Consider the following 22,927-nt stretch of genomic DNA (forward strand, 5'->3'; position numbering starts at 1 on the left):
GCTCTGAGAACCCGCCTCACGGGGGTTGCCTCCGCCCCTGCGATGGGGGTCCTAAGGGCCAGTGGGGGAAGGGGGGCTGGCTCTCTGTACCCGCCTCTCGGTGGGTGCCTCCCCCCCCTGTGATGGGGGTCCTAAGAGCCAGGAGCAGAAGAGGGGCTGGCTCTCTATACCCGCCTCGCGGGGGGTGCCTCCACCCCCGGGATGGGGTTTCTAAGAGCCAGAAGGCTAAGAGGGGCTGGCTCTCTGTACCCGCTTCGCGGGGGGTGCCTCCCCCCCCCGTGATGGGTGTCCTAAGAGCCAGAAGGCTTAGAGGGGCTGGCTCTCAGTCTCCGCCTCGTGGGGGGTGCCTCCCCCCCTGCGATGGGGGTCCTAAGGGCCAGTGGGGGAAGAGGGACTGGCTCTGAGACCCCGCCTCGCTGGAGGTGCCTCCTCCCCCTGCGATGTGGGTCCTAAGAGCCAGGGGGGGATGAGGGGCTGGCTCTCAGTGCCCGCCTCTCGGGGAGTGCCTCCCCTTCCTGCGATGGGGGTCCTAAGAGCCAGGAGGGGAAGAGGGGCTGGCTTTCAGTCACCACAGCTTGGGGGGCCTTTATGTTCTGGTTTTTCCCAAGAGTCAGCTGATTTGCTTCTTGTACTAGCAGGGCAGTTGCTGCCAAGGCCCTTAGGCCCTTAGGCTCCGGAAGATTGCGAATGACCTGCTTTCTTTCGGATCCCGGGCTGCTTTCGGACACCTGTCGAATAGTAAATCCCAAGTAAGCTACCTGCGGTCGTCGGCAGATCTGAGTTTTCTTCTTGGACACCTAATACCCACAGCCCTCCAGGTCGGTCCTAAGGGTCTTAGAATCCTCGATGGGGGTCATAAGCCAGGGGGGGAAGAGGGACTGGCTCTCAGTCCCCTCCTCGCGGGGTGTGCCTCCCCCGTGTGATGGGGATCCTCAGAGTTGGGCGAGGAAGAAGGGCTGGCTCTCAGTCACCGCCTCGCGGGGGGTGCCTCCCCCCCTGCGATGGGGGTCCTAAGAGAAATGGAGGGAAGAGGGGCTGGCTCTCAGTCCCCGCCACGAGGGGGTGCCTCCCCCCCTGCGATGGGGGTCCCAAGAGCCAGGGGGGGAAGAGCGGCTGGCTCTAAGTCCGCGCCTCGCCAGGGGTGCATCCCCCCACTGCGATGGGGGTCCTAAGAGCCAGGGGGGAAGAGGGGCTGGCTCAGTCCCCGCCTCGCGGGGGGTGGCTCGCTCCGCTGAGATGGGCATCCTAAGAGCCAGGGGAGAAAGAGGGGGAGAGGATGATAATTTCAGCATCGCAGGCTGTGTTCACCCAGCCTGTTAAATTGTTATTAGTATCCTGAAAGGGAGAGGATGATATTACTCCCCATAACAGACAGATATGACTCCCCATCGTAGAGCACGAGGTGTACACCCGCCCTGTGATTTTCTTCCTCATATTCAGAGACCGAGAGGTTGATGTCACTCCCAATATCGGAGGATGTATACAGCCCCATGTGAGATGTTCCTTAATGATATTCCACGGCGGAGGGGGTGATATGACTACATACATGGCAGAAAGTGGAAACCCCCCAGGGATATTATTCCCACGATCCTGGAGGGAAGAAGATGATGTTACTTTCAATATGACAGAAGGTGGATGAAGTGGTGGACTGCCCCTCCACACCTGTGAGTATTTCTAGTTGGGTGGGACGAGAGACTGAGAAAAGAAATAAGACACAGAGAGAAAGTGTAAAGATACAACAGTGGGTCCAGGGGACCGGCGCTCAGCACACCAAGGACCTGCACCGGCACCAGCCTCTGAGTTCCCTCAGTTTTTATTGATTATGATTTTCATGATTTTAGCAGAAAGGAATGTCGTAGGAGAGCAGGGTGATGATAAGGAGAGAGTCAGCAGAAGACATGTGAGCAAAAGAATCCATGTCATAATTAGGTTCAAGGGAAGGTACTATGACTGGACGTGCACGTAAGCCAGATTTGTTTCTCTCCACCCAAACATCTCAGTGGAGTAAAGAAGAACAAGGCAGTGTTACTGCAAACATGTCTGGCCTCCCGCCACAGGGCAGCTTTTCTCCTATCTCAGAGTTGAACGAATGTACAATCGGGTTTTACACCGAGACATTCAGTTCCCAGGGGCAAGCAGGAGATAGTGGCCTTCCTCCACCTCAGCTGCAAGAGGCTTTCCTCTTTTACTAATCCACCTCAGCACGGACCCATTACGGGTGTCGGGCTGGGGGACAGTCAGGTCTTTCTCATCCCATGAGGCTATATTTCAGACTACCACATGGGGAGAAAGCCTGGACAATACCCTGCTTTCAAGGGCAGAGGTCCCTGCGGCTTTCCACAGTGCACTGTGTCCCCGGTTTATTGAGACTAGAGAATGGCGATGACTTTTACCAAGTATACTGCTGGTAAACATTTTGTTAACAAGGCACGTCCTGCACAGCCCTACATCCCTTAAACTTTGATTTTATACAACACATGTTTTTGTGAGCTCCAGGTGGGGTCAAAGTGGCTGGGGCCAAGCGGCTAGGGCAAAGCTACAAATTAACAACATCTCAGCAAAGCAATTGTTTAAAGGACAGGTCTTTTTCAAAATGGAGTCTCTTATGTCTTTCCTTTCTACATGGACACAGTGACAGTCTGATCTCTCTTTCTTTTCCCTACAGGTGGACACGCCCCCACTGATATTCCTTCTAATTGCAACGTGGGAGAGGAGGATATGACACGCGATATCGCAGGGAGCAGAAACACCCCTGTGATACTGTTCTTCATATTCAGGGAGGAAGAGGATGATATTACTCCCAATACAGACGGGTGTACACCCTCTGTACACCGAGGGTGTACACCCGTCTGTGAAAGAGTTCGTAATCTCCAGAGGGGGAGATGATATTACTCACAATATGGTAAAGAGGCTGTGAGTCCACGGAGGATCCTCAGAGCCAGCGGGGGAAGAGGGGCTGGCTCTGAGACCCCGCCTCGCTGGGGGTGCCTCCCCCCACTGCGATGGGGGTCCTAAGAGCCAGTGGGGGAAGAGGGGCTGGCTCTGAGACCCCGCCTCGCGGGGGGTGCCTCCCCCCCCTGCGATGAGGGTCCTAAGGGCCAGTGGGGGAAGGGGGGCTGGCTCTCTGTACCCGCCTCTCGGGGGGTGCCTCCCCCCCCTGTGATGGGGGTCCTAAGAGCCAGGAGCAGAAGTGGGGCTGGCTCTCTGTACCCGCCTCGTGGGGGGCGCCTTCCCCCCCTGCGATGGGGGTCCTAAGGGCCATTGGGGGAAGAGGGGCTGGCTCTGAGACCCCGCCTCGCTGGGGGTGCCTCCCCCCCCTGTGATGGGGGTCCTAAGGGCCAGTGGGGGAAGAGGGGCTGGCTCTGAGAACCCGCCTCACGGGGGTTGCCTCCGCCCCTGCGATGGGGGTCCTAAGGGCCAGTGGGGGAAGGGGGGCTGGCTCTCTGTACCCGCCTCTCGTTGGGTGCCTCCCCCCCCTGTGATGGGGGTCCTAAGAGCCAGGAGCAGAAGAGGGGCTGGGTCTCTATACCCGCCTCGCGGGGGGTGCCTCCACCCCCGGGATGGGGTTTCTAAGAGCCAGAAGGCTTAGAGGGGCTGGCTCTCTGTACCCGCTTCGCGGGGGGTGCCTCCCCCCCCCGTGATGGGGGTCCTAAGAGCCAGAAGACTTAGAGGGGCTGGCTCTCAGTCTCCGCCTCGTGGGGGGTGCCTCCCCCCCTGCGATGGGGGTCCTAAGGGCCAGTGGGCGAAGAGGGACTGGCTCTGAGACCCCGCCTCGCTGGGGGTGCCTCCCCCCCCCTGCGATGGGGGTCCTAAGGGCCAGTGGGGGAAGAGGGGCTGGCTCTGAGAACCCGCCTCACGGGGGTTGCCTCCGCCCCCTGCGATGGGGGTCCTAAGGGCCAGTGGGGGAAGGGGGGCTGGCTCTCTGTACCCGCCTCTCGGTGGGTGCCTCTCCCCCCTGTGATGGGGGTCCTAAGAGCCAGGAGCAGAAGAGGGGCTGGCTCTCTATACCCGCCTCGCGGGGGGTGCCTCCACCCCCGGGATGGGGTTTCTAAGAGCCAGAAGGCTTAGAGGGGCTGGCTCTCTGTACCCGCTTCGCGGGGGGTGCCTCCCCCCCCCGTGATGGGGGTCCTAAGAGCCAGAAGGCTTAGAGGGGCTGGCTCTCAGTCTCCGCCTCGTGGGGGGTGCCTGCCCCCCTGCGATGGGGGTCCTAAGGGCCAGTGGGGGAGGAGGGACTGGCTCTGAGACCCCGCCTCGCTGGAGGTGCCTCCTCCCCCTGCGATGTGGGTCCTAAGAGCCAGGGGGGGATGAGGGGCTGGCTCTCAGTGCCCGCCTCTCGGGGAGTGCCTCCCCTTCCTGCGATGGGGGTCCTAAGAGCCAGGAGGGGAAGAGGGGCTGGCTTTCAGTCACCACAGCTTGGGGGGCCTTTATGTTCTGGTTTTTCCCAAGAGTCAGCTGATTTGCTTCTTGTACTAGCACGGCAGTTGCTGCCAAGGCCCTCAAACAGGGGGGCCATCCTTTAGAAACCCTGTCTAGCTGTTTAGAGAGGTAGGCCACCGGCCTCAGCCAGGGCCCCACAGTTTGGGTTTAAAGTCCAGCTGCCATCTTTTCTCTGACGCATACAGTGGAAAAGGCTTTGTGAGATCCGCTAGCCCCTGGGCTGGGGCTTTCAGAAGTTTTTCCTTTAAGTCATGAAAGACTTGCTGTTGTTGGAATCCCCATTCCAAATGTTCCCGGTCCCCGCCCCCTTTGTGACGTCATACAAAGGCGTGGCTAATACTGCAAAGTTGGGCTCCGCAGTCTACAAAACCCCACAGCTCCTAGGAATTCTCTCACCAGCCTTCTGCCCTTAGGCTCCGGAAGATTGCGAATGACCTGCTTTCTTTCGGATCCCGGGCTGCTTTCGGACACCTGTCGAATAGTAAATCCCAAGTAAGCTACCTGCGGTCGTCGGCAGATCTGAGTTTTCTTCTTGGACACCTAATACCCACAGCCCTCCAGGTCGGTCCTAAGGGTCTTAGAATCCTCGATGGGGGTCATAAGCCGGGGGGGAAGAGGGACTGGCTCTCAGTCCCCGCCTCGCGGGGTGTGCCTCCCCCGTGTGATGGGGATCCTCAGAGTTGGGCGAGGAAGAAGGGCTGGCTCTCAGTCCCCGCCTCGCGGGGTGTGCCTCCCTCGTGTGATGGGGATCCTCAGAGTTGGGCGAGGAAGAAGGGCTGGCTCTCAGTCGCTGCCTCGCGGGGGGTGCCTCCCCTCCCTGCGATGGGGGTCCTAAGAGCCAGGGGGGAAAGAGCGGCTGGCTCTCAGTCCCCGCCTCGCGGGGGGTGCCTCCCCCCCTGCGATGGGGGTCCTAAGAGAAATGGAGGGAAGAGGGGCTGGCTCTCAGTCCCCGCCACGAGGGGGTGCCTCCCCCCCTGCGATGGGGGTCCCAAGAGCCAGGGGGGGAAGAGCGGCTGGCTCTAAGTCCGCGCCTCGCCAGGGGTGCATCCCCCCACTGCGATGCGGGTCCTAAGAGCCAGGGGGGAAGAGGGGCTGGCTCAGTCCCCGCCTCGCGGGGGGTGGCTCGCTCCGCTGAGATGGGCATCCTAAGAGCCAGGGGAGAAAGAGGGGGAGAGGATGATAATTTCAGCATCGCAGGCTGTGTTCACCCAGCCTGTTAAATTGTTATTAGTATCCTGAAAGGGAGAGGATGATATTACTCCCCATAACAGACAGATATGACTCCCCATCGTAGAGCACGAGGTGTACACCCGCCCTGTGATTTTCTTCCTCATATTCAGAGACCGAGAGGTTGATGTCACTCCCAATATCGGAGGAAGTATACAGCCCCATGTGAGATGTTCCTTAATGATATTCCACGGCGGAGGGGGTGATATGACTACATACATGGCAGAAAGTGGAAACCCCCCAGGGATATTATTCCCACGATCCTGGAGGGAAGAAGATGATGTTACTTTCAATATGACAGAAGGTGGATGAAGTGGTGGACTGCCCCTCCACACCTGTGAGTATTTCTAGTTGGGTGGGACGAGAGACTGAGAAAAGAAATAAGACACAGAGAGAAAGTGTAAAGATACAACAGTGGGTCCAGGGGACCGGCGCTCAGCACACCAAGGACCTGCACCGGCACCAGCCTCTGAGTTCCCTCAGTTTTTATTGATTATGATTTTCATGATTTTAGCAGAAAGGAATGTCGTAGGAGAGCAGGGTGATGATAAGGAGAGAGTCAGCAGAAGACATGTGAGCAAAAGAATCTATGTCATAATTAGGTTCAAGGGAAGGTACTATGACTGGACGTGCACGTAAGCCAGATTTGTTTCTCTCAACCCAAACATCTCAGTGGAGTAAAGAAGAACAAGGCAGTGTTACTGCAAACATGTCTGGCCTCCCGCCACAGGGCAGCTTTTCTCCTATCTCAGAGTTGAACGAATGTACAATCGGGTTTTACACCGAGATATTCAGTTCCCAGGGGCAAGCAGGAGATAGTGGCCTTCCTCCATCTCAGCTGCAAGAGGCTTTCCTCTTTTACTAATCCACCTCAGCACAGACCCATTACGGGTGTCGGGCTGGGGGACAGTCAGGTCTTTCTCATCCCATGAGGCTATATTTCAGACTATCACATGGGGAGAGAGCCTGGACAATACCCTGCTTTCAAGGGCAGAGGTCCCTGCGGCTTTCCACAGTGCACTGTGTCCCCGCTTTATTGAGACTAGAGAATGGCGATGACTTTTACCAAGTATACTGCTGGTAAACATTTTGTTAACAAGGCACGTCCTGCACAGCCCTACATCCCTTAAACTTTGATTTTATACAACACATGTTTTTGTGAGCTCCAGGTTGGGTCAAAGTGGCTGGGGCCAAGCGGCTAGGGCAAAGCTACAAATTAACAACATCTCAGCAAAGCAATTGTTTAAAGGACAGGTCTTTTTCAAAATGGAGTCTCTTATGTCTTTCCTTTCTACATGGACACAGTGACAGTCTGATCTCTCTTTCTTTTCCCTACAGGTGGACACGCCCCCACTGATATTCCTTCTAATTGCAACGTGGGAGAGGAGGATATGACACGCGATATCGCAGGGAGCAGAAACACCCCTGTGATACTGTTCTTCGTATTCAGGGAGGAAGGGGATGATATTACTCCCAATACAGACGGGTGTACACCCTCTGTACACCGAGGGTGTACACCCGTCTGTGAAAGAGTTCGTAATCTCCAGAGGGGGAGATGATATTACTCACAATATGGTAAAGAGGCTGTGAGTCCACGGAGGATCCTCAGAGCCAGCGGGGGAAGAGGGGCTGGCTCTGAGACCCCGCCTCACTGGGGGTGCCTCCCCCCACTGCGATGGGGGTCCTAAGAGTCAGTGGGGGAAGAGGGGCTGGCTCTGAGACCACGCCTCGCTGGGGGTGCCTCCCCCCCTGCGATGGGGGTCCTAAGGGCCAGTGGGGGAAGGGGGGCTGGCTCTCTGTACCCGCCTCTCGGGGGGTGCCTCCCCTTCCTGTGATGGGGGTCCTAAGAGCCAGGAGCAGAAGAGGGGCTGGCTCTCTGTACCCGCCTCGCGGGGGGTGCCTCCCCCCCCGTGATGGGGGTCCTAAGAGCCAGGAGCAGAAGAGGGGCTGGCTCTCTGTACCCGCCTCGTGGGGGGCGCCTCCCCCCCCGCGATGGGGGTCCTAAGGGCCATTGGGGGAAGAGGGGCTGGCTCTGAGACCCCGCCTCGCTGGGGGTGCCTCCCCCCCCTGCGATGGGGGTCCTAAGGGCCAGTGGGGAAGAGGGGCTGGCTCTGAGAACCCGCCTCACGGGGGTTGCCTCCGCCCCTGCGATGGGGGTCCTAAGGGCCAGTGGGGGAAGGGGGGCTGGCTCTCTGTACCCGCCTCTCGGTGGGTGCCTCCCCCCCCTGTGATGGGGGTCCTAACAGCCAGGAGCAGAAGAGGGGCTGGCTCTCTATACCCGCCTCGCGGGGGGTGCCTCCACCCCCGGGATGGGGTTTCTAAGAGCCAGAAGGCTAAGAGGGGCTGGCTCTCTGTACCCGCTTCGCGGGGGGTGCCTCCCCCCCCCGTGATGGGTGTCCTAAGAGCCAGAAGGCTTAGAGGGGCTGGCTCTCAGTCTCCGCCTCGTGGGGGGTGCCTCCCCCCCTGCGATGGGGGTCCTAAGGGCCAGTGGGGGAAGAGGGACTGGCTCTGAGACCCCGCCTCGCTGGAGGTGCCTCCTCCCCCTGCGATGTGGGTCCTAAGAGCCAGGGGGGGATGAGGGGCTGGCTCTCAGTGCCCGCCTCTCGGGGAGTGCCTCCCCTTCCTGCGATGGGGGTCCTAAGAGCCAGGAGGGGAAGAGGGGCTGGCTTTCAGTCACCACAGCTTGGGGGGCCTTTATGTTCTGGTTTTTCCCAAGAGTCAGCTGATTTGCTTCTTGTACTAGCAGGGCAGTTGCTGCCAAGGCCCTTAGGCCCTTAGGCTCCGGAAGATTGCGAATGACCTGCTTTCTTTCGGATCCCGGGCTGCTTTCGGACACCTGTCGAATAGTAAATCCCAAGTAAGCTACCTGCGGTCGTCGGCAGATCTGAGTTTTCTTCTTGGACACCTAATACCCACAGCCCTCCAGGTCGGTCCTAAGGGTCTTAGAATCCTCGATGGGGGTCATAAGCCAGGGGGGGAAGAGGGACTGGCTCTCAGTCCCCGCCTCGCGGGGTGTGCCTCCCCCGTGTGATGGGGATCCTCAGAGTTGGGCGAGGAAGAAGGGCTGGCTCTCAGTCACCGCCTCGCGGGGGGTGCCTCCCCCCCTGCGATGGGGGTCCTAAGAGAAATGGAGGGAAGAGGGGCTGGCTCTCAGTCCCCGCCACGAGGGGGTGCCTCCCCCCCTGCGATGGGGGTCCCAAGAGCCAGGGGGGGAAGAGCGGCTGGCTCTAAGTCCGCGCCTCGCCAGGGGTGCATCCCCCCACTGCGATGGGGGTCCTAAGAGCCAGGGGGGAAGAGGGGCTGGCTCAGTCCCCGCCTCGCGGGGGGTGGCTCGCTCCGCTGAGATGGGCATCCTAAGAGCCAGGGGAGAAAGAGGGGGAGAGGATGATAATTTCAGCATCGCAGGCTGTGTTCACCCAGCCTGTTAAATTGTTATTAGTATCCTGAAAGGGAGAGGATGATATTACTCCCCATAACAGACAGATATGACTCCCCATCGTAGAGCACGAGGTGTACACCCGCCCTGTGATTTTCTTCCTCATATTCAGAGACCGAGAGGTTGATGTCACTCCCAATATCGGAGGATGTATACAGCCCCATGTGAGATGTTCCTTAATGATATTCCACGGCGGAGGGGGTGATATGACTACATACATGGCAGAAAGTGGAAACCCCCCAGGGATATTATTCCCACGATCCTGGAGGGAAGAAGATGATGTTACTTTCAATATGACAGAAGGTGGATGAAGTGGTGGACTGCCCCTCCACACCTGTGAGTATTTCTAGTTGGGTGGGACGAGAGACTGAGAAAAGAAATAAGACACAGAGAGAAAGTGTAAAGATACAACAGTGGGTCCAGGGGACCGGCGCTCAGCACACCAAGGACCTGCACCGGCACCAGCCTCTGAGTTCCCTCAGTTTTTATTGATTATGATTTTCATGATTTTAGCAGAAAGGAATGTCGTAGGAGAGCAGGGTGATGATAAGGAGAGAGTCAGCAGAAGACATGTGAGCAAAAGAATCCATGTCATAATTAGGTTCAAGGGAAGGTACTATGACTGGACGTGCACGTAAGCCAGATTTGTTTCTCTCCACCCAAACATCTCAGTGGAGTAAAGAAGAACAAGGCAGTGTTACTGCAAACATGTCTGGCCTCCCGCCACAGGGCAGCTTTTCTCCTATCTCAGAGTTGAACGAATGTACAATCGGGTTTTACACCGAGACATTCAGTTCCCAGGGGCAAGCAGGAGATAGTGGCCTTCCTCCACCTCAGCTGCAAGAGGCTTTCCTCTTTTACTAATCCACCTCAGCACGGACCCATTACGGGTGTCGGGCTGGGGGACAGTCAGGTCTTTCTCATCCCATGAGGCTATATTTCAGACTACCACATGGGGAGAAAGCCTGGACAATACCCTGCTTTCAAGGGCAGAGGTCCCTGCGGCTTTCCACAGTGCACTGTGTCCCCGGTTTATTGAGACTAGAGACTGGCGATGACTTTTATCAAGTATACTGCTGGTAAACATTTTGTTAACAAGGCACGTCCTGCACAGCCCTACATCCCTTAAACTTTGATTTTATACAACACATGTTTTTGTGAGCTCCAGGTTGGGTCAAAGTGGCTGGGGCCAAGCGGCTAGGGCAAAGCTACAAATTAACAACATCTCAGCAAAGCAATTGTTTAAAGGACAGGTCTTTTTCAAAATGGAGTCTCTTATGTCTTTCCTTTCTACATGGACACAGTGACAGTCTGATCTCTCTTTCTTTTCCCTACAGGTGGACACGCCCCCACTGATATTCCTTCTAATTGCAACGTGGGAGAGGAGGATATGACACGCGATATCGCAGGGAGCAGAAACACCCCTGTGATACTGTTCTTCATATTCAGGGAGGAAGAGGATGATATTACTCCCAATACAGACGGGTGTACACCCTCTGTACACCGAGGGTGTACACCCGTCTGTGAAAGAGTTCGTAATCTCCAGAGGGGGAGATGATATTACTCACAATATGGTAAAGAGGCTGTGAGTCCACGGAGGATCCTCAGAGCCAGCGGGGGAAGAGGGGCTGGCTCTGAGACCCCGCCTCGCTGGGGGTGCCTCCCCCCACTGCGATGGGGGTCCTAAGAGCCAGTGGGGGAAGAGGGGCTGGCTCTGAGACCCCGCCTCGCTGGGGGTGCCTCCCCCCCTGCGATGGGGGTCCTAAGGGCCAGTGGGGGAAGGGGGGCTGGCTCTCTGTACCCGCCTCTTGGGGGGTGCCTCCCCCCCCTGTGATGGGGGTCCTAAAAGCCAGGAGTAGAAGAGGGGCTGGCTGTCTGTACCCGCCTCGCGGGGGGTGCCTCCCCCCCCTGTGATGGGTGTCCTAAGAGCCAGGAGCAGAAGAGGGGCTGGCTCTCTGTACCCGCCTCGTGGGGGGCGCCTCCCCCCCCTGCGATGGGGGTCCTAAGGGCCATTGGGGGTAGAGGAGCTGGCTCTGAGACCCCGCCTCGCTGGGGGTGCCTCACCCCCTGCGATGGGGGTCCTAAGGGCCAGTGGGGGAAGAGGGGCTGGCTCTGAGAACCCGCCTCACTGGGGTTGCCTCCGCCCCCTGCGATGGGGGTCCTAAGGGCCAGTGGGGGAAGGGGGGCTGGCTCTCTGTAACCGCCTCTCGGTGGGTGCCTCCCCCCCCTGTGATGGGGGTCCTAAGAGCCAGGAGCAGAAGAGGGGCTGGCTCTCTATACCCTCCTCGCGGGGGCTGCCTCCACCCCCGGGATGGGGTTTCTAAGAGCCAGAAGGCTTAGAGGGGCTGGCTCTCTGTACCCGCTTCGCGGGGGGTCCCTCCCCCCCTGCGATGGGGGTCCTAAGAGAAATGGAGGGAAGAGGGGCTGGCTCTCAGTCCCCGCCACGAGGGGGTGCCTCCCCCTCTGCGATGGGGGTCCCAAGAGCCAGGGGGGGAAGAGCGGCTGGCTCTAAGTCCGCGCCTCGCCAGGGGTGCATCCCCCCACTGCGTTGGGGGTCCTAAGAGCCAGGGGGGAAGAGGGGCTGGCTCAGTCCCCACCTCGCGGGGGGTGGCTCGCTCCGCTGAGATGGGCATCCTAAGAGCCAGTGGAGAAAGAGGGGGAGAGGATGATAATTTCAGCATCGCAGGCTGTGTTCACCCAGCCTGTTAAATTGTTATTAGTATCCTGAAAGGGAGAGGATGATATTACTCCCCATAACAGACAGATATGACTCCCCATCGTAGAGCACGAGGTGTACACCCGCCCTGTGATTTTCTTCCTCATATTCAGAGACCGAGAGGTTGATGTCACTCCCAATATCGGAGGATGTATACAGCCCCATGTGAGATGTTCCTTAATGATATTCCACGGCGGAGGGGGTGATATGACTACATACATGGCAGAAAGTGGAAACCCCCCAGGGATATTATTCCCACGATCCTGGAGGGAAGAAGATGATGTTACTTTCAATATGACAGAAGGTGGATGAAGTGGTGGACTGCCCCTCCACACCTGTGAGTATTTCTAGTTGGGTGGGACGAGAGACTGAGAAAAGAAATAAGACACAGAGAGAAAGTGTAAAGATACAACAGTGGGTCCAGGGGACCGGCGCTCAGCACACCAAGGACCTGCACCGGCACCAGCCTCTGAGTTCCCTCAGTTTTTATTGATTATGATTTTCATGATTTTAGCAGAAAGGAATGTTGTAGGAGAGCAGGATGATGATAAGGAGAGAGTCAGCAGAAGACATGTGAGCAAAAGAATCCATGTCATAATTAGGTTCAAGGGAAGGTACTGTGACTGGACGTTCACGTAAGCCAGATTTGTTTCTCTCCACCCAAACATCTCAGTGGAGTAAAGAAGAACAAGGCAGTGTTACTGCAAACATGTCTGGCCTCCCGCCACAGGGCAGCTTTTCTCCTATCTCAGAGTTGAACGAATGTACAATCGGGTTTTACACCGAGACATTCAGTTCCCAGGGGCAAGCAGGAGATAGTGGCCTTCCTCCATCTCAGCTGCAAGGGGCTTTCCTCTTTTACTAATCCACCTCAGCACGGACCCATTACGGGTGTCGGGCTGGGGGACAGTCAGGTCTTTCTCATCCCATGAGGCTATATTTCAGACTACCACATGGGGAGAAAGCCTGGACAATACCCTGCTTTCAAGGGCAGAGGTCCCTGCGGCTTTCCACAGTGCACTGTGTCCCCGCTTTATTGAGACTAGAGAATGGCGATGACTTTTACCAAGTATACTGCTGGTAAACATTTTGTTAACAAGGCACGTCCTGCACAGCCCTACATCCCTTAAACTTTGATTTTATACAACACATGTTTTTGTGAGCTCCAGGTTGGGTCAAAGTGGCTGGGGCCAAGCGGCTAGGGCAAAGCTACAAATTAACAACATCTCAGCAAAGCAATTGTTTAAAGGACAGGTCTTTTTCAAAATGGAGTCTCTTATGTCTTTCCTTTCTACATGGACACAGTGACAGTCTGATCTCTCTTTCTTTTCCCTACAGGTGGACACGCCCCCACTGATATTCCTTCTAATTGCAACGTGGGAGAGGAGGATATGACACGCGATATCGCAGGGAGCAGAAACACCCCTGTGATACTGTTCTTCATATTCAGGGAGGAAGAGGATGATATTACTCCCAATACAGACGGGTGTACACCCTCTGTACACTGAGGGTGTACAACCGTCTGTGAAAGAGTTCGTAATCTCCAGAGGGGGAGATGATATTACTCACAATATGGTAAAGAGGCTGTGAGTCCACGGAGGATCCTCAGAGCCAGCGGGGGAAGAGGGGCTGGCTCTGAGACCCCGCCTCGCTGGGGGTGCCTCCCCCCACTGCGATGGGGGTCCTAAGAGCCAGTGGGGGAAGAGGGGCTGGCTCTGAGACCCCGCCTCGCGGGGGGTGCCTCCCCCCCCTGCGATGGGGTTCCTAAGAGCCAGTGGGGGAAGAGGGGCTGGCTCTGAGACCCCGCCTCGCGGGGGGTGCCTCCTCCCCCTGCGATGGGGGTCCTACGGGCCAGTGGGGGAAGAGGGACTGGCTTTGAGAACGCGCCTCACGGGGGGTGCCTCCGCCCCCTGCGATGGGGTTCCTAAGAGCCAGTGGGGGAAGAGTGGCTGTCTCTCAGTCACCGCCTCGTGGGGCATGCCTCCTCCCCCTGCGATGCGGTTCCTAAGAGCCAGGGGGGGAAGAGGGGTTGGCTCTGAGTCCCCGCCTCACCGGGGGTGCCTCTCCCCCCTGCGATGGTGGTCCTAAGAGCCAGGAGCAGAAGAGGGTCTGGCTCTCTGTGCCCGCCTCGCGGGGGGTGCCTCCGTCCCCTGTGATGGGGGTCCTAAGAGCCAGAAGGCTTAGAGGGGCTGGCTCTGAGACCACGCGTCGCGAAGTGCCTCCCCACCTTGCGATCGGGGTCCCAAGAGCCAGGGGGGAAGAGGGGCTGGCTGTCAGTCCCCGCCTCACCGGGGGTGCCTCTCCCCCCTGCGATGGGGTTCCTAAGATCCAGAAGGCTTAGAGGGGCTGGCTCTGAGACCACGCCTCGCGAGGGGTGCCTCCCCACCTTGCGATCGGGGTCCCAAGAGCCAGGGGGGAAGAGGGGCTGGCTCTCTTGGTGGATGATTCTTTTTGCATTCTCAGGCAATTTTCTTTTTTCTTTCTTTTTTTTTTTTTTGAGACTGAGTCTTGCTCTGTTGCCCATGCTTTGCTGGATCTCGGGTGACTGCAACCACTGCCTCCCAGGTTCAAGAGATTCTCCTGCCTCTGCCTCCTGAGTAGCTGGGACTAGAGGCGTGTGTCACCACACCCAGCTAATTTTTGTATTTTTAGTAGAGATGGGGTTTCACCATGTTTGCCAGGATGGTCTCTATCTCCTGACCTTGTGATCCACCCACCTCAGCCTCCCAAGGTGCTGGGATTGCAGGTGCGAGCCACCGGGTCCACTCTCTCAGGCGATTTTCATACCGGCATACTCTGATCACTACTGCGTTAAACAGTCAATGAGGGTAAGTATTATCTTCAGATTTCCAGAGCTCTGTCTCTGTACAGCCCTCTCCTCCTCAATATTCTGCCCTATGAATTCTAGCCACATTGGCCTTCCCAGACTCAGAGTTCTGTCCTCTCAACTCAGGAAGATCCCTGAGCTCCATCTGCATTCTTTCTTCCTGTGCTGTGGCCTGGAATGTTTTCTAAGGTGTTTGGGAGGTCAATTGTGGGGCTATCCTCATTTGTTTCTCATTTCTTGAGGATCACTGCCTTTTGATGCTTGATTCCAGTGATTGATTCCCTTTGTTGCTTGAGGTCCATAGTTTCATATATTTTGTCCAATATTTTTGTTGTTTTAGGTCAGAAAGTAATTTTGGTCTCTGTTACTCCATCTTGGCCAGAAGTGTAAGACCTAAGCATTTACACATCAAAATACTGCACACATAATTTTAGTTTAAGCTACTTTTAAAAAAATCTCCTTCATTTTCCATTTAGCATTCTATTTAGGGTATTACATTGGTTTTTTTTGAAATTCTGTTATTGGCAGTTTCTATTGCCTATCAATCCCATTTAAAGATAGTGCATAGGGTATTCTAAAATAGCTGTTAAGCAGAGAGAAAATTGGGCCTGATAGGGTGAGAATCACAGCTCTAATACCTAGAGTGACCTTATAATGTATTGTCCAAAGGAGATATTTTTGACAGTGAAAGAGGGTGTTGTTAGTAATTATATCAGGACCATGGCCTAAACCAGGACTATCCCAGGCAGCCTGGGACATATTTGTACCCCATCTCTATTTAATGCCTTTATACAATTCTTTACTTAATTCTACCAGCCTTTATTGAGCCTGCTTTCTTTGTCTAGCTGAGTGCCACGTGCTGACATCACTAAGATCAATACAGCAAACTCTGAAAGATGGACAGAGAGACAGGAGATGGTCCTTTATAATGCAGTGTGATCTGTGCTGCAATAGAGGTGAGCACAAGGGCCTTACGAAGGCTCAATGAAGAGCATGCTTGACTGCAGGGGAGGGTACTTAGGTTAGAAAAGATGAGTCGAAGTATGTTCATAGGGAGCATGGGGTGAGAGGTGGTGGGAAAGGTGTTCTAGACAGTGTGTGTCAAGGCCAAGAGCCAGGGGAACACAGGTGGGGCTTCTTTTTTTTTCTTCTAAGATGGAAGAGTGTTCTGATCGGCTGGAAAACAACGCACATGGGAAGCTGTACAGAAATGAGTGGGGAAAGGTAATACTTAACAGCAACAGCAGTTAATATTTAGTGCCCACTTACGACATGCTGGACAGAGTTCCGGGTACTCTGAACATATTCGCTCATTTAATCTTTACAACAACCCTATGAGGTAGGTACTATTATTATCCCCATTTTCAGGTGAGGAATCTGAGGCACAGAGAGAGTAAGTATGTTGCCCAGGGCCACGCACCAAGTATGTGGTAGGTCCTGGAGTTGAATGCAGAGCCCCTCCACTCTAAACTCCTGAAAGCCAGATGCTACAAGGCATTCTTATTCCAAGTGGAGGAATGCTAAGGACAGCATCCTGCAGGTGACCAGGAAACCCTGAAGCATTCAAAGCAGGGGAATGGCTTAAAACAAGGTGGTATAAGAAAGTGCTCCCAGAGCAGCATGAAAGTCTGGTGTAGTGGAGGTCGCCGCTAGCCACAAGAAGTGGTAAGAGGCTGAGCTGAAGCAGCTGCAGCAGGGATGCAGAGGATACATTCCCCAAACCCTTATGGGCAGAGTCCTTTGGCTTCAGTGACCACGGCCAAGGGTGCAGAGGAGAAGCCCAAGAAGATGCCAGGTGTCTGGCTTATGCCCCTGTGTGAACGTGAAGCCTCTCATTGACATGCAGGTTACAGGAGGAAAAGCAGGTTTATTTGGGAAGGAGGCTTCTAGACCATGACTTCCATTTTAGCCGTGTAGTTTTTGAAGTGCTTGTACAAGTTCTAGGTGGAAATGTCCAGGAGGCAGTGGGGAACTCAAAGTAGATCTCAGGAGAGAGGCTTAGGCCAGAGGGCTTGGGGAATCATCAGCATGGGGGTGGGAGGAGAGCTGGTATTTGGATGAGATTGCAGTGGAGCATGAACAGAGTGGGAAAAGGTGGTGATGAACCCAGGGACTCCAGTATGCGGTAGCTGGCTGTGAGATTAGGAAGCAATGAAGGAGGCCGAGAAGGATGTGGGGGAGAAGCATCAATAAGGAATAAATGAGTTGCACGTGCTCCAGAGAGGCCAAATAAAGACTGGATTTGGCTCTCGCAGGTCATACACGAAAGAATCTTGGAACCAAAAGGAAAACGGTGGTGGTTTAAAGGGTATATTCAGTTTCTAGGTCTGCTGTCACAAAATACCAGAAACTGGGTGTCTTGTTAAAACAACAGAAATTTTTTCTCTCACAGTTTTGGAAGCTAGAAGTTCAAAATGAGGTGTTGGCAGCACCATGCTCTCTCTGAATATGCTAGGAAGAATCTGCTCCATGCCTTTCCTTTCGCTTCTGGGGTTTCCTGCAAGCCCTGACATTCCTTGGCTTGTAGATGCATCACCCCAGTTTCCGCCCCCATCATCACATGGCCTCCTCTCTGTGTGTGCCTCTGCGTTCCCTCTATTCTTCTTCTAAGGACACCGACACCAGTCATAGTGGATTAAGGGTCCACTCCTAACTAATTACATCTGCAACAACCCTATTTCCAAATAAAGTCACATTCTAAGATTCCTAGGGAGAACATGAATTTTTGGGGGTGTGTGGATACTGTTCAACCTGGGACATGGAGTAAATAAATGGCAAGGAAGATTACAGATGACTTTAAGCTAAAGAGGGAGATAGGGTTAAATGTAGGACTTTTTTTTTTTTTTCCAGGACGGGAGAGGTTTAAACATGTTACTACATTGAATAAATGAAATAACCATGAACATGGAGTGGCTAAAGATTCTGAACTAAGTGCAAGTAATTGATAGCGCAAGCTCCCAAGGGGCTGGGGCCTGGAGCGCAGATGGATGGATCCACTGTGGGCAGAACTGGGGCGTGGGAGGGGTGTGCCGATGCAGATGTGTTTGAGTGTGGGGGGCCAGAAGCTGATTGGGGTGAAGCGTGACAGTGCAGCTCCAAGCCCGCTGGAGGTGTTCACCAAGCAACTCAAGAGCAGATGGCAGAACGAGCAGCTGAAATAACAGCTTGTGAAATCAACCCTACTTTGTGGGGAGAGGATTGGTTAAGGATTCTAGCCATGAGAACCAAGAAGAGGAGGATAATCTGTTCATGCCTATTATGGGGCTTTGGGGGAGCAGTTTCAGCCTCAACCTGGAGAATGTTTTAGAAGGCCAGAGAAAGGAACCCTGCAAATCACGTGAGCTGGCCCCTCACTTTGAGATGAAGTATCCATACAGCAGTAACGCCACCCTCTGTAGTGGTTCTAGAGTGTGGCAATCTGGAGGGGTCATTATGGAAAAGGGCTGAAGCATAAGAATGTAGGCCCAATACTGAGATAGAGGATTCTCTGAGATGACTTAGGCAGGGTGATGGTGGTGGAGGTGGTGTAAGAAGCCCTCTGCTGCCTCAGTCCGAGCATGGAATTCAATTGGTCAAGAGCAGAGCCAATCACCATTTAGGCCCCCTTGTTAGCCTTAATTTATTCCTCAGGTATGGAGAATACTCCTCAAGATGCATTCAGAGTGTAAGCTACCTCTTCCTCAGCAGAGGACTGCCCTGCAGGTTTGCAGTTCTGTCATTTGGAAACTCCCTGATGTGTCCCTTGGCTCTTCCCATTCTTTTGCTTCAACACATTTCAAGACCAGGCACCTTAACTGCAGAAACAGCATGAAAAACAAGTAGGTTTCAGGAAAAATTATCCCAAGTGGAGTCTCTACTGTGCTCTGTTTATCAGATGTAAAGCTTAAAACAGTGTAAGAGTTTTTACAGAGTGTATTCATATCACACCAGTTTTGGGTCCATAGACAGGGGCTTTTTCTAGATCAAACCGTTCAATTGTCCTGTTGATCCTGGCCTAAAATCTGAGTGGATAAAAAATATTTTAGGAGAGATGAGATTCTAACCCTCAATGGCAAAAAGCAGGGCTGAGCCCTAAGCCCACGTTTTTACACATATTTTACAATTGAATGTGTTGCACTACCGCTAGAACACTAGTTCTCAACCAAGGGCGATTTTGCTTTCCAGGGGACATTGGCAATGTCTGGAGACATTTTTTTTTCCATTTTCAAAAATTGTGGCAAAGCACAAACATAAAATTAGCCATTTGAACCATTTTCATGTGTATAGTTCAGTGGCACTAAGCACCTTCACACTGATGTGCAACCATCAACACCATCCATCCATAGAACTCTTTTCATTTTGCAAAACTGCAACTCTGTACCCATTAAACACTAACTCGCCATTTCCCTCTTCTCCCAGCCCCTGACAACCATCATTTGACTTTCTGTCTCCATGATTTTGACTACTCTAGGTACCTCAAATAAGTAGAATCATACTGTTGAGGGATTTTTGATGGTCACAACTTGGGATGGGGTGCTGCTGGTGTCTAGTGGGTAAAGGCTAGGGAGGCCACTTAACATCCTGCAATGCACAGGATGGTCCCCACAAGAAAGCAATAACTAACCCCAAACGTCAATCCTACCAAAATTGAGAAACTCTGAGCTAGAAAAATCCCATGAGTAATCTTACACCATGGAGTATCAGTCAATAGAGACTAGTTATATTGCAATAAGAAACCACCTCCAAATTTCTGTGGTTTAAAACAACTTATATTTTTGCTCTAACATGGAGCATCCTTAATCAGCAATCCAGGCTGGTGGGAGTTCCATCCTGACCTGGGCTTCTACGATGACTGAAGCAGAACAAGGATCAGTGATAAATTGTGCACTGGCTTTTAAAGCTCCCATTGGAAGTGTCCAGGTCATTTTCGGTCACACTTTCTTGGCCAGATCAAATCACAGGTCCACATCTCACTTCAAAGGGAGGAAGGAAGTGCATTTTTACTCTGAGGAAATACAACCACCACACCTAGCAATTAAAAATAAACCTCATAGTGTTATCACCTGCTTGAAGTGCTGATATCAGAGCAAGCCTACCAGTAGGAGTGGTGCAGGCTGCAGGTTTTTGGTTTTGTCTTGTTTTGTTTTGTTTTGTTTTTGGAGACTGCACTCCAGCCTTAGTCTGTCATGCAGGCTGGAGTACAGTGGTGTCATCACAGCTTATTGCAGCCTTGACCTCCCCACACAAGCGATCCTCCCACTTCAGCCTCCTGAATAGTTGAGACTACAGGCCCGTGCCACCACGCCCGGTTAATTTTTTGTATTTTTTTGTAGAGATGGGGTTTCACTATGTTGCCTAGACTGGTCTTGAACTCCTGGATGCAAGTGATCCACTTGCCTCGGCCTCCCAAAGTGCTGGGATTACAGGCGTGAGCCGCCATGCCTGGCCTATAAGCTCATTCTTATTGGCCAGAAGCTAGAGAGTGATCTAAAGGCTCCAAGCCAGGCCAGACTGGTTTCAAGCCTTAGGGCTAGTGTATTAATGAATGAAGTTCGAGCTTCTATGGCATGGGAACTGAGGGGCACCACAACACTCAGCTTACTCAAGGGACCAATTCTAGCAGCCTTCGAAGGAGTCTGAAAAAGGTAGACTTGAATTAGTTTCCGGGTGAAAAATATTTGTCCCAATTGAAGCAAGTACTACTAGTGACTGCCTCTGCTATGGAAGCAGGGGTTACCTGCTTACCTGTGAGCAATAGGATTTCTTGGGGTTGATTTTGCAGGAACATGTACCTCCATGTGGCCAAACAAGCAGGCTTGCTTAGATTTGCACCACAGGATATTAAAGTGGAAAGGAATCTTAAACATCTAATTGACGGATGGCAAATTGGGTTCATTGTAAAGGTCACCTCTGACCCTTTGGTTGTGGCTGCTAGGAGCACTGGGTGGGAAGAATTCTGTAGTTTTTTCCAGAGAGAGACAGCCACGCTTCATTAGAGAGTCTAGTGGGCATGGAAGGGAGGGGGTGAGTTGTTGTGCCTGTAACAGGATTTTGCCATCCCTAGTTCTAATCTAACACTTTGAGAGCTGAGGCTCAGCTCCACGAGTGATTTATAGAGGTCCTTCCTTTATTGCTTTTATGTCACCACATCTAGAATTAGGTCTTCTGCTTCCAAGAAAGTCAGCTGCCTCATTACCATGTAGCATAGTTAGATTCCCCATTTCACCTAGAAAATAAATATTTATTGAGGGCTGGCCAAGTGCGGTGGCTCACGCCTGTAATCCCCGCATTTTGGGAGGCCAAGGTGGATGGATCATTTGAGGTCAGGAGTTCGAGACCAGCCTGGCCAACATGGTGAAACCCTGTTTCTACTAAAAATACAAAAATTAGCCAGAAATCCCTTGAACCCAGGAGACGGAGGTTGCAGCGAGCCAAGATCGCACCACTGCACTCCAGCCTGGGCGGAAGAAAGAGATTCCGTCTCAAAAAATAAAATAAATAAATAAATAAATTCACAAAAATATTTATTGAGGGCCCACTTGGTTTTTAGCACTGAAATAGGAGCCGAACATAGAGCAGTGAATGAATAGGCCAAGTCCCTGCTCTTCTTGGCCTTACATTTTGGGGGAGGAGACAGATTAGTAATTATTAGGAGAATTATTAGTAATTATTAGGAGAAAGCAGGAAATTTCTGCTTTCATGGGTGGGATACCAGAAAGTAAATCATTATGCAAGGATATTTTGGGACAAGTTTCTATAGCATAGATGTATTTTAGGATGATTGGGGCTGTGTGTTGTGAGCACGGGATCTCTGAGGCAGTCAAAGGGCACCAGGAACCTCATCTCTTAAGACATGCATGCACCGTAGGCTGCCGTTTATGTCCCTCACTCTGGCCAAGCTCCCTTCTTCATCATGGCCTTTGCACTTGCTGTTCTCTGTCTGGGGAAGAATGCTCTTTCCCTAGAGATCCAAATGGCTCACTCCTTCAGTGTCTTCAAATCTCTGTCAAATATCACCTAAACAGAGAGGCTTTCCCTGGCCTCTAGAGGACAAAGTAGCACATTTTCTCACCCACGTACCCTGCTCATCCTTCTTTATAGCACCTCTCACCACCTGCTGTATTATTTGTTTATCGTTCAGCTTTCTCTCTAAAATGGAAGATCTATGAGAACAAGAACCTGTCTGCTCATTGAGGTGTTACTCTAGAAAAATGTCTGGCCCATAGGAGGTGCTTAATCAACAATTTTTGAAGGAAAAGTGGAGGAAAAAAGATAGGAGAAAGCAAACTCGAAGAAGAGTGCTTGGGTGGGGTGGGAGGAGAAGAGGGCAATGGATCCAGGCCCTACAGGGATTCACTGTTCAAGCAGAAAGTCCAGGGAAAGCCACATGGCCTCCTTCAATTGGATGAGCTGGAGCTGCTGACATCCCCTGCAACCTGGGAGCCAGTGCATGCAATGCTCCAGCTGGGTCTAAGGACAGAAGGAGGCTAATGAACAGCCACCTTCGGAGCAACAGTGTCACTTCAGTCCTCCCTGTTTACTTCCAAGCTGCTGGGAGTCTTATGCACATTTCCTCTTCTCACTTGCCTCTTCACATCCCTAGCTGCCGCAGGAATTTATGGCTTAATTAAAGTGGGAAGCAGGGTTTATACATGTTTATATAAAGTTATATTTTCCTCCACCTCTTTGTTGGAAGAAAACTCAAATGTTAAAATTCTTAGGAGCCCAGGAGTTCGAGACTAGCCTGGGAAACATTGCAACCCCATCTCTACAAAGAATAAAAAAATTAGCTGGGAGTGGTGGTCCCAGCTACTTGGGAGGCTGAGGCAGGAGAATCATTTGAGCCCAGGAGGTTGAGGCTGCAGTGAGCCATGTTAGTGCCATTGCACTCCAGCCTGGGTGAGAGAGTGAGATCTTGTTTAAAAATAAAGAAAGAAAGAAACACCTAGAAAGGACACTAGAGATAAATCTAGTTCATGCTCCTTGTTTTCTATGGGAGGACACTGAGGTCCAGGGTCACACAACTCACAAATGGCCAGCCTACGGAAACCCTGTAAGAGGCAGAGTGTGAGGAAAAGGCAGGCACTTGTGATAACCCCACTGGTGGGCAGGAGCTAAGCCTCCATAGGTGGGGAAGGGAATTAACCCCAGGACACAGGCTGCAGTCTGGGGGCTTGAGATGCTCAGGGGACACCAGTTAGAACTAAGGCAGGAGGCCAAGGCAGAAGCTGTGCTCCTCTGCCTGGATGTATGAGGGCAGCAGAGGAAGAAGAGTTGGCAAAGCAGCCCAGAAACACATGAAGAG

General features: G+C 53.2%; 4 long non-coding RNA genes across 4 annotated transcripts; all 4 read left to right on the plus strand.

Moving 5' to 3' along the window:
• Positions 1-676: 676 nt before the first annotated feature.
• Positions 677-3,040, plus strand: LOC129397502 (uncharacterized). The gene is made up of 3 exons (XR_008624992.2): positions 677-818; positions 1,441-1,664; positions 2,666-3,040. It is a non-coding gene; the product is annotated as an uncharacterized LOC129397502 (long non-coding RNA).
• Positions 3,041-4,264: 1,224 nt separating this feature from the next.
• Positions 4,265-7,299, plus strand: LOC129397503 (uncharacterized). The gene is made up of 3 exons (XR_008624993.2): positions 4,265-4,998; positions 5,778-6,001; positions 7,003-7,299. It is a non-coding gene; the product is annotated as an uncharacterized LOC129397503 (long non-coding RNA).
• Positions 7,300-8,448: 1,149 nt separating this feature from the next.
• LOC129397504 (uncharacterized) lies at positions 8,449-10,829 on the plus strand. Its single transcript, XR_008624994.2, has 3 exons — positions 8,449-8,590; positions 9,213-9,436; positions 10,438-10,829. It is a non-coding gene; the product is annotated as an uncharacterized LOC129397504 (long non-coding RNA).
• Positions 10,830-11,193: 364 nt separating this feature from the next.
• On the plus strand, positions 11,194-17,546 carry LOC129397507 (uncharacterized). Its single transcript, XR_008624995.1, has 4 exons — positions 11,194-12,153; positions 13,155-15,599; positions 15,799-15,867; positions 17,036-17,546. It is a non-coding gene; the product is annotated as an uncharacterized LOC129397507 (long non-coding RNA).
• The last annotated feature ends 5,381 nt before the right edge of the window (positions 17,547-22,927 follow it).

The sequence above is a fragment of the Pan paniscus genome, chromosome 2 (assembly GCF_029289425.2).
Source record: "Pan paniscus chromosome 2, NHGRI_mPanPan1-v2.0_pri, whole genome shotgun sequence".
NCBI lineage: Eukaryota > Metazoa > Chordata > Mammalia > Primates > Hominidae > Pan > Pan paniscus.